Consider the following 13216-nt stretch of genomic DNA (forward strand, 5'->3'; position numbering starts at 1 on the left):
GTCCTTCCGCCAATGGTGGAGCTGGTGCACTGCTTTCATCCTCACCTTCCTCCCGATAAGGCAAGAAGCGGGTTTCCAACTCGTCTGCCATCTCGGGAAGAAGGTCTCGGAGGCGGGTGAGTACCTTGAGGGTTGCCGTCTCGACGGCAAGAACCAGTGTTGCCATCTGGGGTCCCTCGAAGAACCAGCTTGTTAGAGAGTCATTAGCCTCCACGATCACTTCCACATGATACTCCGTCTCGGTGTCATTGATCCAATACTCATGGTAGGTGAAAATGGGGGCTTGGTAAAACTGGCACTTCTTGAGGCTATCCTCGAGAAGCACGGGAAATCCGGTGGTCAGGAAGTCTTCGGGTACGGCAGCCATCTACAAAGGTTGAATGGGAGAGGTCAATATGGAAATATATCTTGGGTTTGGTAAGCTTAGAAAAGAAGAGGAGTATAGAGGGTTTTGCAAAACGGGTTTTATCCTAACTAACGTCCATGCTAACTAAGGCTTCCTACAGTCAGGATGGCTCTGATACCAGCTCTGTGGGGACCCCGACTCATAAGTCGTGATCGCTGAATGCACGTGTACAGTGATCCTAGAGATCAATGCTCACTGAACACACAGAAGTTGAATAACAAGAGTCTTACATCCATACATACCGTCTTACACAAATTATGACCATTATGGTCAATTCTTACATAGATAAAGCCACAAGGGATGAATACCAAATAAACTTTGAGCAGCGGAAATCTTCGTTGATAAGTAGAACCCATGCCATCTGCCTTAAACCTACAGGCATTCTGACTGGGAAACGTCCTAGTTCGCATGTTCGTCTCCAAAGAACGCTTCTACGAACTCCTATTCTTCCATGCCTGGCCAATTAAATAACCAGTGGCAAGCCAATGAGTACTTTGAATGTACTCGCAAGCAACCCATGTTTTGGCTCAAGATAGAATAGTGCATGACATAGGTAAATTTTTGCAGAAAGCTAATTTTATTGTTATGACATGTTCAACAACTGGTAAATCATGCATCATATGATTTCAAGTAACCATAGTTACTGGTTACAGATATCAACATAAAGGGAGTGGGCTTCAACCCAACTCAATCATGTCAAGTCCTTGACTTGACCCAATTAGTTCTTCCCAGTTATCCGAACACACACACTGGTTTGTAAACAAGTGGACGTAGCCCAAGAGCGGTTACCCAACTGTCCTTGACCATGGACACGGCTATTCGAATAGTTTTACACTCTTCAGAGGTTGCACACTTTACCCACATGATCTGGGGAACTTCCGTGTCATCCACGACCCGCGGTACCTCAAGTACCCGGGGTAAGCACCCGATCACTATCTTTCCCTAGACAACACTAACATAGAGTCCACTCGATTGGTAGTAACCCCCGTGCCCAACATTTCACATCTTAAAATTGTGGAGCCTCGCTCCCATATTCATCACATACCACAAGAACGGGGTACCAACGGTGTGTCCGGTGCCCTGTGAAAACAGTCATGGCCGCCCTACCTGGCACGACCCCGTCCCGAGAGAGCGCAACAACGACTCTCCCATCACTAGTAATGCGGGCTCCAAGCTAGTATCAGCCTATGTAATCAATAATGCCCTTTCCCATATAAGGGTAGAGTGGTTGCGCATGTAAGGTTGGAATAACGGTCGCAACTTAAACCAATCCGTTTTGAAAACAACACACACACTTGCCTCGGTATACCACTTCGTCATCAAGTGGTTACCCAACTCATTATCTCCCTCGGGCATAAGTGGCACCCGATGGGGTTTTCGAAAAGTTTTTGACAACAATCTTGCTTCCATCACCATGCATATACCCATCCCCTTTTTCTATAGCTCTACTTAGCATCCTAGCTACACCCACTCGCATAACCCTCATAGAAAGGTAGGGTCATGCATCATGCAAGTATCAACGAGAAAAGCAACGGAGTAACCCACCAAGGTGGTACCCTCTCATCATGATTCTGGTGCAACAACAATACGCTGCTTATGACATGCATAAAAAGGTTTCACGGTATGGTCAAAGGGCTGCTTGCCTGGCTCAGCAAAGTCTTCTGGGTCTTCAAAGTCTTCTGGTCCAACTCCTTCGTCAGCAACGCAATCTAACGTCGCAAAAAAATAACGAGAAAAAAATAAGGCAATAATAAATCAGGAAAATCAAAGTGCTCAAAAAAATGTCAACTCATTTTTGTTAAATACTAGGGTGAAAACTAAGAAGGGGAAAATTCCTAGTTTTTTATTTGGAGTAGCAGAATAGAATTAATGGATTTTTAGAGGGGTTTAAATATATTCAAATTTGAATTTGAATATGAACAGTACATAAAAGTTGGTTGGACATGAATGAAAGTTATACCATTAAGTAGATGGGATTTTTACAAGATTTTAGGAACTGGAATTATTGCATTTGGATTAATATTTAATCCTTAGGAATTTTTGGGAAGGTGACAGAAAAAGAAAAGGAAAAAGGCTACTGTGCAACTGGGCCAGAACAGCTGCAGTGCATAGGCCCAGAGGCGATTCGGCCCAGGCGAGCCGAGCGGCGCGCGCGCCAGGTTTGAACCTGACGGGCGGGGCCCAGGCGCCAGTGAGAGAGAGGGAGGCGAGGGAGAGGAGAGGTGACACGCGGGACCCGCCTGTCATCTCCAACCTCACGACCAGAGGGGTCGGCGAGCTCACCGGCGACGCTACAGGTCACGGCAGGTCGAGCGGGTGGCACCGTTGGACTCAGGGGGATATCGCCGTTCGAGTGGTGGTGGAGGTGGTCGCCGGAGCAGCCTGGTTCGCCGGCGACGATGTCACTCGGCGGAGGAGCGGCGAGCGTCGATGGTTCCGGCCGTTTCCGGTTGCAAAAGAAGTGGGGAGGAAAGGGGAAATGATCAGTGAGCCGCGGCGGTTCCAGATCGAGGAAGAGGAGAGGCAGGGAGGGCCTATACCCTGAGATCGATGGCGACCCAAGGCGGCGGAGCTCGAGCTCGATCTCGAGCTCGGGTGCTTCTGGAGAGGAGTGGGTGGTTCAGGGGGTGTTTTGGAGCTGCAGAGGTCGAGTGGTGAGGAGAGGAGGGTTCGGGGAGGTCTTATATAGCCGGGCCAGGGCTTGCTGTGGACCCATGCGCCGGCGAGGTCGTTGCGGTTGTTGTGGGTCACGGGCGCGTGTGGGCGTGTCTGGGGTGCTCGTGGGGTTGGTCTAGGGCGAGGGGAGAGAAGAGAGGGAAAGCAGGGGGGCCAGGGCACCGCGCGTGTGAGCGCGCTCACAGGTGCGCTCGGGCGCCCGGCGCGCGTGCGAGCTGGGGCGAGAGGAGGGAGAGGGAGGAGGGGGACAGAGGCGTGGCGTGACGCAGACGTCGAGGCGCATCGTCGGGCGCGCTGGGGAGGCCCGAGGTGGCCGGAGGTGGTTGGCAGGGGGCGGCTACAGTGCGTGGTCGCACTGTAGCGCCCTCCAGAGCGCCCAAATGGCTTGGCATGCCATTTTCTAAGCAGTGTGGGCGCCCCCAAGCATGTCTAGCAGTTCTAGGAGGGAGTAAAGAAAAGGATCATGGCCTTGGATGCTTTGGGTGGCCAGTGGGTGAAGAGAGAGGAAGGAGAAGAGTGGAAATGGGGCTGTCCAAAATAGAAAATTGGGGGTTTCATCCCCTTGATCAATGAGTATTGACTTGTGCTAAATTCCAGAGGTAGAGGGAGGTTAGGAGGAGGTGTGGTAAAGAGGAGGACTCATTTGGATTATTGGAAGAGGCCCAAACAGGGTTTTTAGTTAAAATGCAGAAGGCGTTTGATGTGGTTTTGGGGTACTTGCACTAATTTCCTTCTTGGGCCACTTGGTAGGGGTGTTTGTCATGACAAAATGATAGGGTAGAAGGAAGATGAGCTCATTTGGAAGAGTTTGCTAATGTAACTTTGGCAAACCCTAGAAATTAGCAGAAATGAACTTGTGTAGATCTAGTTGAGCAAATCACTTCCCCTTGATGCACCACTCGGTGTAGTCGCCTCATTTGGTCATGTGAACATCCTCACAAAAGTTGGGGTCAAGGAGAGCAAGTTCGTAGTACAAAATTGTTCAAATTTGATTCTGGTCAGAGAGGGTTTTGGGGCATTTTGGTGAACCAAAATGACCTTAATTGAGATGTGGCTTTGCAAGGTGATAACAATATGCATTTGTGACTTGCTGGATTTTCCTTGGATTTTTATGAAAATATTTCCTGTAGAAATATTTCAAATCCTTGAAATGGGCAGAAATGGTTTTGGGAGGTTTTGTCCAATATTTTGAACATGACCATGTGTTGAAACTCATATATATGGAAAATATATGTCCACTGAGTTTCCCTGATTTTTCGCAAATATTGTTGAAGCTTTTAAATAATTTTATCCTATTAAAGACCATTTCTGGCCTAAAGAAAAATCCTTTAAATAAAATAGGAAAATTACTTTTAAAATTATATTTTTGTGGTTTATGGGAGTCCCATATCTAATAGGTTTCAAATATATTCTTTGAAATATTTTTCATGCCCCAAATCAAGTACTTGTAGTGCAAACCTCAATTCAGGGGTTTTTGGAAAACTAATTTTTGAAAATACTATTTGGCCAAATTATTTTTGTAAGAAAATACGATACTGTTCTATACACATGTCATGATTATTGGGCAGAAGTTTGAGGCAAGGAGATGAAGTATATAAGGTGGAGTTGTGTTGACTTTAAAGAGCACTTGAAAATCACAGAGAGCAACTCCAAATAAAAAGCCAAATAATGCAAAAGTTTTTGTTGATCCAAATTTCATGCTTTAATAATACAAATGACATGTTACAAAATGCAGGGTGTGACAGACCTACCCCCCTTACAAGAATCTCGTCCCCGAGATTCCCAAACTAGGCTTTAAAAGAGATCGGGAAACTCGGATCTAAGTTAGTCTTCATGTTCCCAGGTTGCTTCTGCTTCAGTGTGGTTGCTCCACTGGACCTTGAAGTACTTGATGGTGCGGCTTCGAGTGCGCCGTTCAGCCTCGTCCAAAATGCAGATGTGTCTCTCACGGTAGGTCAAATCAGGCTGAAGGTCAATGGCTTGGTGATCGACGTCCTTGTAAAGATCAGGCTTGTCTGGAACTTGGAGACACTTCCGGAGTTGTGAAACATGGAATACGTTGTGCACATCGGATAGTTCAGGTGGTAGTTCCAACTGGTAAGCCACTTCTCCTCGCCGTTCAGTGATCTTGAAGGGGCCGATGTATCTTGGTGCGAGCTTTCCTTTGACATGGAAGCGCTGGGTTCCCTTGAGAGGTGTGACTCGGAGATAGAGATGGTCTCCAACTCGGAAGGTCATGTCTCGACGACGTGAGTCAGTGTAGCTCTTCTGCCTTGACTTGGCAGTCTTCAAACGCTCTCTGACAAGTTGGACTTGCTCTTTTGCTTCATGGAGGATATCGGGCCCAAAGACTAGTCCTTCTCCGGTCTCGGGCCAATTGAGGGGAGTGCGGCACTTATGCCCATATAGTACCTCAAACGGTGCCATCTGAAGACTGGACTGGTAGCTATTGTTGTAGGAGAACTCGGCGAAGGGTAGGCAATCTTCCCACTTAGCTCCATATGCTAAGACACAGGCTCGGAGCATGTCTTCGAGTATCTGATTCACTCGTTCCGTCTGACCTCCGGTCTGTGGATGGAAAGCAGTGCTGAAGGACAACTTGGTTCCCATGGCCTCTTGGAACTTCTTCCAAAACCTTGAGGTAAACTAGGTTCCACGATCTGACACAATCTCCTTGGGAACACCATGAAGGCTTACGATTCTGTTGGTGTAGAGGCTGGCTAGCTGGTTTCCCTTGTAAGTCGTCTTGACAGGAATGAATTGGGCTACTTTGGTCAAATGGTCGGCTATGACCCAGATGGAGTCATGTCCCTTATTTGACCTGGGTAATCCAGTGATGAAGTCCATTCCGACTTTATCCCATTTCCATTCAGGCACTTTGAGAAGCTGTAACAATCCAGCGGGTCGCTGATGTTCAGCTTTGACCCTTTGGCATATGTCACACTTAGCGACGAAAGTGGCTATCTCTCTCTTCATGCCATGCCACCAGAATCTTTCCTTTGGGTCCTGATACATCTTGGTTCCTCCGGGGTGGATGGAATAGAGGGTGTCATGAGCTTCTTGCAAGATCAAATTCTTGAGCTCAATCTTGTTGGGTACGCAAATGCGATTCCCAAACCACACAATTCCTTGCTCATCCTTTGAGAATCCTGGGGCCTTGCCTGCTTTGATCTTCCTCTTGATGCCTTCAATACTTTCGTGTCCCTTCTGAGCTTCCTTAACATCATCCATCAAGGTAGGCCTAACTTCGAGGTTGGCCAAGAATCCTGGTGCAACCAGTTCTAACCCGAAGCTTTCAAGTTCTTCATACAAGGCAGGTAGCCTTTCCTTAATCATAGCGTTCAAGGAAAGAGCCTTTCTGCTTAATGCATCTGCTACCACATTAGCCTTTCCAGGGTGGTATTGAACACTAAGATCATAATCCTTGATCAATTCTAGCCATCTTCTCTACCTCATGTTCAATTCCTTCTGAGTGAAAATATACTTCAGACTTTTGTGATCCATGTATATCTCACACCGCTTCCCTAGGAGGTAATGTCGCCATGTCTTCAGGGAATGAACCACTGTTGCTAACTCAAGATCATGAGTAGCATAGTTCTCTTCGTGAGGACGTAGCTGTCTGGACAGATATGCTACGACTCTGCCTTCTTGCATAAGAACACCTCCAAGCCCGGCTCTCGACGCATCACAATATATCACAAACTCCTTGTGAATGTCAGGTGTGGCCAGAACTGGGGCGGTGGTCAATCTCTTCTTCAGCTCCTGGAAGCTTTCTTCGCACTTCGGCGTCCATTCAAACTTCTTGTCCTTCTTGAAGAGCTGGGTCATGGGTCGGGCAATGCTTGAGAATCCTTCAACGAACTTGTGGTAATATCCCGCAAGTCCGAGGAAGCTTCTGACTTCCTTCACATTGCTCGGGGTTTGCCATTCAGTCACGGCTTGAATCTTGGTGAGATCCACTGACAATCCTTCGACAGTCAATTTGTGACCCAAGAATCCAACCTCAGAAGCGGGGAGGAAAGGGGAATTCTACCTCCGTTTCCGCCTTCGGTTCTTTGTTTGACCTGTACCCTCTCTCGCATCCCTCGCGAGGGGGCTGGACAGGTGCCCTCGTGAGCGTCTTGTCTGTTTTTCGCGAGGCACCCTCGTTCGAGCCGCAAGCTGGCGCACCTCTCTCGATCCGTGCCCCTCGGGTACCGCGATACGAGGCGCTGGGTCGTGGCCAGAGGCGCCGGCGTCCAGGGGTTGGATCTCCTAACAAATTTTTGCACTTCCTCCTCGCTAGGTACCGAGAAACGCGCGCCTCGTGATGCGGAAACTACTTCAAGCACGTCAAGCTAAGTTATTCCTACGTGCCTACATAAAACATTGATATTGCGACGCGGCACAGGAATGATAAACACAACATAACAACTTGGAAATCATAGTTTGTTGCATGCCCCCACGGGGCCCCATGCTTGTCTCTCTCAATACATGAAAGAAAATAAGAATGAAACAAAAGCGGCGTGTGCCTTGCAGCAGTTCGCGAGGAGGGATCCATGACGCCCTCCTGGGCTCAGCCATACCCCACCTCGCGCTTCACCGAAGCGCGACGACGAGACGACCCGCTGCCGCTCTCGAAGCGGGCGCGACGGCTGGTCATAGCTGCCGCTGGTGGAGCTGTCGCCGGAGGAAGAGCGGTCGTAGCTTGACGAGCCGGGGTCGGCACCGAGAGGGGTCCGCCTTCGTCCTCATCACGACCGCCGCCAAGACCGAGCACCTCGTCGCCGTCGTTGTCCTCAGGGCAGCACCCGACGCGACGGCCATCTTCTCCGAACACCCTCACGTAGAGGGTCGCGTTGTCGTCGTACTTGAACTGGAGGGTGCACCGCCTGCCCAGGCTGCGCGCGCGGGAAAACGTCTGCCAGTCGCGGGCCAGGGCAGCGTTGCCCGTGACGGAGGTCTCGACCGCAACCCAGGAAGCTTTGCTATAGCAGTCGTCCGCCTGCAGCCAGAGCCCGCCTGGACTTGCGGCCGGCAACTCATCAGCGAAGAAGCGCGGGAGCTGAAGCCAGTTGCCAACAGGGTTCTCCGACCACACCACGAACTCCGGCAGCACTTCCGCCGAGTGGAAGCATGGTCGGGGAGGCCGCGCGACCATGGCGCGCCTCCCTTCATCGACGGGGCTGCCTCGACATGGGCGGCTCCCGCCACGCGAAGGGGCACCGCTGCAGCCGCGAGGGCTGTGGCGGGGGTCGCGGAGTGCTTGCGAGGACGACCGCGTCCACGCTCGGGCGGCGGAGAGCCGGGCCCCTCCTGGCGAGCCTTCCCCTTCTCCGCGTCCGAAAACCTCTTCGCAGGTGCCATGGGAGTCGCTACTGGCAATGGAGCAAGGGAGGAGAACCGAGCGGAATGGGAAGAGATGGGCGACGGGGGCTCTCCCCCCTCCTCATTTATAGCAGGAGAAGGCGAACCGGCGATCCCCACGATCACAGGTAATGATGATATTTCTCTGCTTGCAGCAGGGACTCGTCAAGTCGGGCAGTTGCCGAGGCAGCGTGGGGAAGCGGAGACGCCCACGTCCAATCAATCGCCACACATCGACCAAGGCCGCAGGCTGTTGGGGCCCGCGGCGCTCCGCACTTGCCCTTTGGCTTCGCCTCCAAGCCAAGTCCGAGCGCCTTGGGCCCGGGGGCTACTGTCGGCGTTCTGGGAACGGGGGTCCCCAGACTTGCCTGCCTGTGGCCCACGGCATGGCTCCACTCGCGGCCCAGTATGGCCCATCTTCACCAGCAAGCACCCAAGACCATCGCCAGGGGCCAAGCCTCGCGAGGCGGACGGCACAAGACCTCCTCGGGAGTGGCCTCACCAGGCTGGCTCGCGAGGGGCGGAGAGATCAAGGCAAGGCGAACCTCGCGAGGTTCCAATGACGTAAGCCATGAAGACCAAGGCCAGGCGGGCGTCAGCGCGCAGTGTCCTTGTGTCCTCTTTGGTGCTAAGGAGGCAAGCGCATGCGAGGAGTACCGAGGCATCATGCAAAGGTTTCCATATCGGTGCAACGAGACCAAGACCAGCAGGACGGCAGGATGAAGGTCACCGTGGAGCCCAAGACGGCGTCACCACCAGAGCCTTTGGCAGGCGAAGACCACCTTTAGTCAGGATAGCTTGTACTAGCTGTCCCCCTTCAAATTGGTCGTTGTTGGCTCCCTTCCCGCTCAATATTTGGGGAGAGGACCAGGGCCTCTACAAATAGGACTAGCCACCACAGTAGGAGGCAACAGATCACAACGGAGCCTCAACAGATTCAGATCATCCTCAAACCCACCAAGCACAAGAACACCTCACCTCAGGAGGCTGTTCTTCCCCTTGTACTGTTCATCCTCAGCCCAAGAGGCAATCCAGCACACCACACTGGAGTAGGTTATTACACCACAACGGTGGCCCAAACCAGTATAAATCTTGTGTCTCTTGTGTTGCGAGTTCGTCGAGCTAGGCTTTGAGATCGCGGTGAGGCTGAGGGCGTGATTAGGTAGGGGAAATCTTCTTGCGCACCCCAGTGTTCGAACCTCAAGGGTTTTGCCGGAACCCGAAATCCTACAGAGGCATGAAATGGATATGTGGCTCCTGGAGTCGGGAAGGATCCCGGGGCGTTGACAACAACATAAATATGACTTATGTTATACTACTCTACTCCCTCCTCTTGCTGCAAGATGGTGGTTCCCAGAAGATGCTAGTCTTTGATAGGACTAGCCTCTCCCCCTTATTCTGGCATTCTGCAGTTAGTCCACAAATAGTAGCCCTTTCATTGATACCAATGCATAAGTAGTGTAGATCGTTGCTTGCGAGTACTTTGGATGAGTACTCACGGTTGCTTTGCTACCCCTTTTCCCCCTTCTTTCTTCTTTCTCGCTGTTGCAACCAGATGGTTAGGTCCAGGAGCCAGATGCCATCATCGACGACTACTACAACCCTGAGGGTGCCTACTACTACGTGGAGGCTGCCGCAGACCAGGAGTAGTTAGGAGGCTCCCAGGCAGGAGGCCTTGCCTTTTCGATCATGTTGCTTTTGTTCTAGCCTTCTTAAGGCAAACTTGTTTAACTTATTTCTGTACTAAGTTATTGTTGCTTCCACTGACTCAGTTGTATTCAAGCTGATGTATTCGAGCCCTCGAGGTCCCTGGCTTGTAATGTAAAGCTTGTACTATTTTAATTTGTGTCTAGAGTTGTGTTGTGATATCTTCCCGTGAGTCCTTGATCTTGATCGTACACATTTGCATGTATGATTAGTGTATGATTGAGTCGAGGGCGTCACAAGTTGGTATCAGAGCCGACTTCCTATAGGTAGCCCCCTTTCCAACTCCTTGGCCGAAGTTGAGTCTAGTCATTGAAAAACTTTTACTAACATGGTTGTGTGTCTTACTGGCCCACGTCGCCATTGGGTGGTATTAGGATCTTTTTACGCCTCGTCTTTACTCTGGGATTCTGACCTCTCTTCTATTCGGGTTAAATGATTTTACTAACTCTGACTCTAGGTTCTCGTAATTTTTTCCTCCCGGAGAGCCCTCACTCGAGATGATTGCTTGGTGCATCGAAGGATTTTGAGGATTCTCTCCAATGTTTTCCCGAGACCGTTGTGCTCATCGCCTTTACAATTCCCTACCTCCGATAAGTCCCTGTGAATAACTACATACTCTTGCCATTCTTACGTTCATTCCAGTTGTTCTTGTTATTACATGATACATCGAAATATTCTCCGACTTTTAAGAGTCCTTTGCCTGCTGCCTTGCAGCTCCATTTCTGCTTGAATATGTCTTTGGATAATTCCTTACACGTATCGACGATTTGTTCATTCCTAGTTGATCATGTGATTCACAAGATACTTTGAAATACTATTCGATCTTTCGATAACCCTCTCCAACTATTGCTCTGTAAATACTTGTCTGCTTGCATTATGGATACTTTCCATATGTCTGGCAATATCCATTAGTATCCTTTGTCATCGTCATTTGGAATATTTGATTCAAGATGTTTGTGAATGCTCGCAATCATCAATCACAATTAGAATTCTTCCCTTTGGCTCAGACGCCACCCGGGACATGAGCCAATGTTCGGCAAATCAAACCTTGATTGATTGTCGATATATGTCTATTCAACTTACTTATCTTTTGATCAGATCCTCTGCTTTTGATTCCCCCGATATGGAAATCATAATTCCTTTGTATTTAAGCTTTGAAATTATTCAGATGTCCCTATAATCCGATGCCTTTGCGTTATTTCTTCTTCTGGTTCAACATCGACACTCACATCGGATACCTTACGGTCCGCCAAACCCTTTGTTGGATAATTATCCGACGATGTCCTTCATATTCAAAAATCTTTTGAATTCTTCCCCTGATACATAATGCCTTTGGTAAATGGTATCCTCCGCTTTCTCAACCATGCTCTACTGTCGAGCTTGTGTCATTTACTCTTGAAGTTTATGGCATATGTTCCTAAGATGCCCCAATGGGTTGAACCAATGCCTTCCCTAACCTGTGTGAACCCGAAAGATTTCACGGGTCATACTCATCTGGTATTTGACCAGGTAAAACTTTCAACACTAATGCCATTTCCAAAACGAGAAGTGAATGTAAGGTTGTGCTTTGGAGAAGTGGGAGTCGACCTTGAACTTTGTGTTCATGCCCGTGAACCCGATGTGGAACTTATCATGGATGCTTCTTGTGATAATAATAATCCCCTTGTTATAAGTTCATCAGGTAATCTATGTTTGGTCCTTTGCAACCGTGGTTCTGATCATGATTGTTCCCCTTTGATTCCATTTCTCGGAAAAGTTAAGGCACTTGTCTTCTGCAGATCGATAAATCTCAGCAACCTCTATTTTGATCTTCCTTCGAGTATTACCCTCCGGTATCTCGAGAATATCAAAGAACTGGGTTGCTTCCGATGAGCTTTCATCTGTATTGCTTCTCACTAATTTCAAATTTCCCCTGGGTTCTGAGTTATTAGTCACTCAAGAACACCAATGAGTGAATCGATTCCGCACTCTGAATTCAACAAATCTAAGTAATTTTGTTGCTTACGAGTTTAATAATCCTTCAAGTCCTTCCTAGTCTGATTAGCTATATCATTATCGTGCTAAATTTTAATTGGGTTACCTGGTCCTTCTTGCCGGAGCATAATTTTCGATGATGAGCTAAGCTTACATCGATCTTTCTCGTCATATCATTTCACCTTGAACAACAAGTTTGATTTTGACTTTGTGTCGTACTCGTGGTTTCAATAACCTTTCGCTTCATCATTCCTTTGACTTGATGTCATCGCCGATCGATTATCTTCATGAAATCTCTCGACAAATGTGCCGTGATCATCATCAACATTCGTAGCTATTCCATGATATCAATCGAATTCATGATGAGAAATACCATCCTTGCCCCTCGACGATTTATGTTATCATCGAAAACATTCTTGCCTCCCCCCAACACAAACTAGTTCATACAATTTCGGAAATACATCATTTTTGACATGTCAATGGATTGCTGCTGAACCCATCGGCCACATCCTCATCTTTTTCCTGGTAAAATTGCATGAGATGTTATAAAAATTTCTGATGGATCCCTTGAGTATCCAAAGACTGACCTTTACCTGATGGCCATGTCAATGCTATCCCGAAGCACAACTTTGGTACTCCGTTCATCAACAAGAACATTGGCAGCGTAATGCTAAATGTTTCTTGATCAACTATCCACACCATTGTATGAGTAACATCACGAGTTTCCCCGCCCGTTTCCCTAGTTGGTTAACTACTTGCAGTCCTGTCATGATTATCCCGCTCTGCTTGCTCTTGGGAAGGAGATACACCTAATACTCGTGTATACACCTCTTCCTTTCCATTGTTTTGTTTAACCTTTCTTGTGATCTGTATGATATAAGCAGTAATATTTTGCTGCTTAGGTAAACACCTCGATGTACAACTCTGTCAGTAAGACCCTGTTACTATTGTTGATGACATTTCGGTAACCACCGATGGACGAGAACTTTGCCTATTGTCCGCCTCGTTTCAACAAGCAGGAAAATGGTTCTCTTCGTCCCTTGCCCTTGGTACCAATGTTGTTGCCAACATAACTGGCAGCCTATCCTCTAACATGCCTTGCTACCA

The sequence above is a fragment of the Aegilops tauschii genome, chromosome 2 (genome assembly GCF_002575655.3).
Source record: "Aegilops tauschii subsp. strangulata cultivar AL8/78 chromosome 2, Aet v6.0, whole genome shotgun sequence".
Lineage (NCBI taxonomy): Eukaryota > Viridiplantae > Streptophyta > Magnoliopsida > Poales > Poaceae > Aegilops > Aegilops tauschii.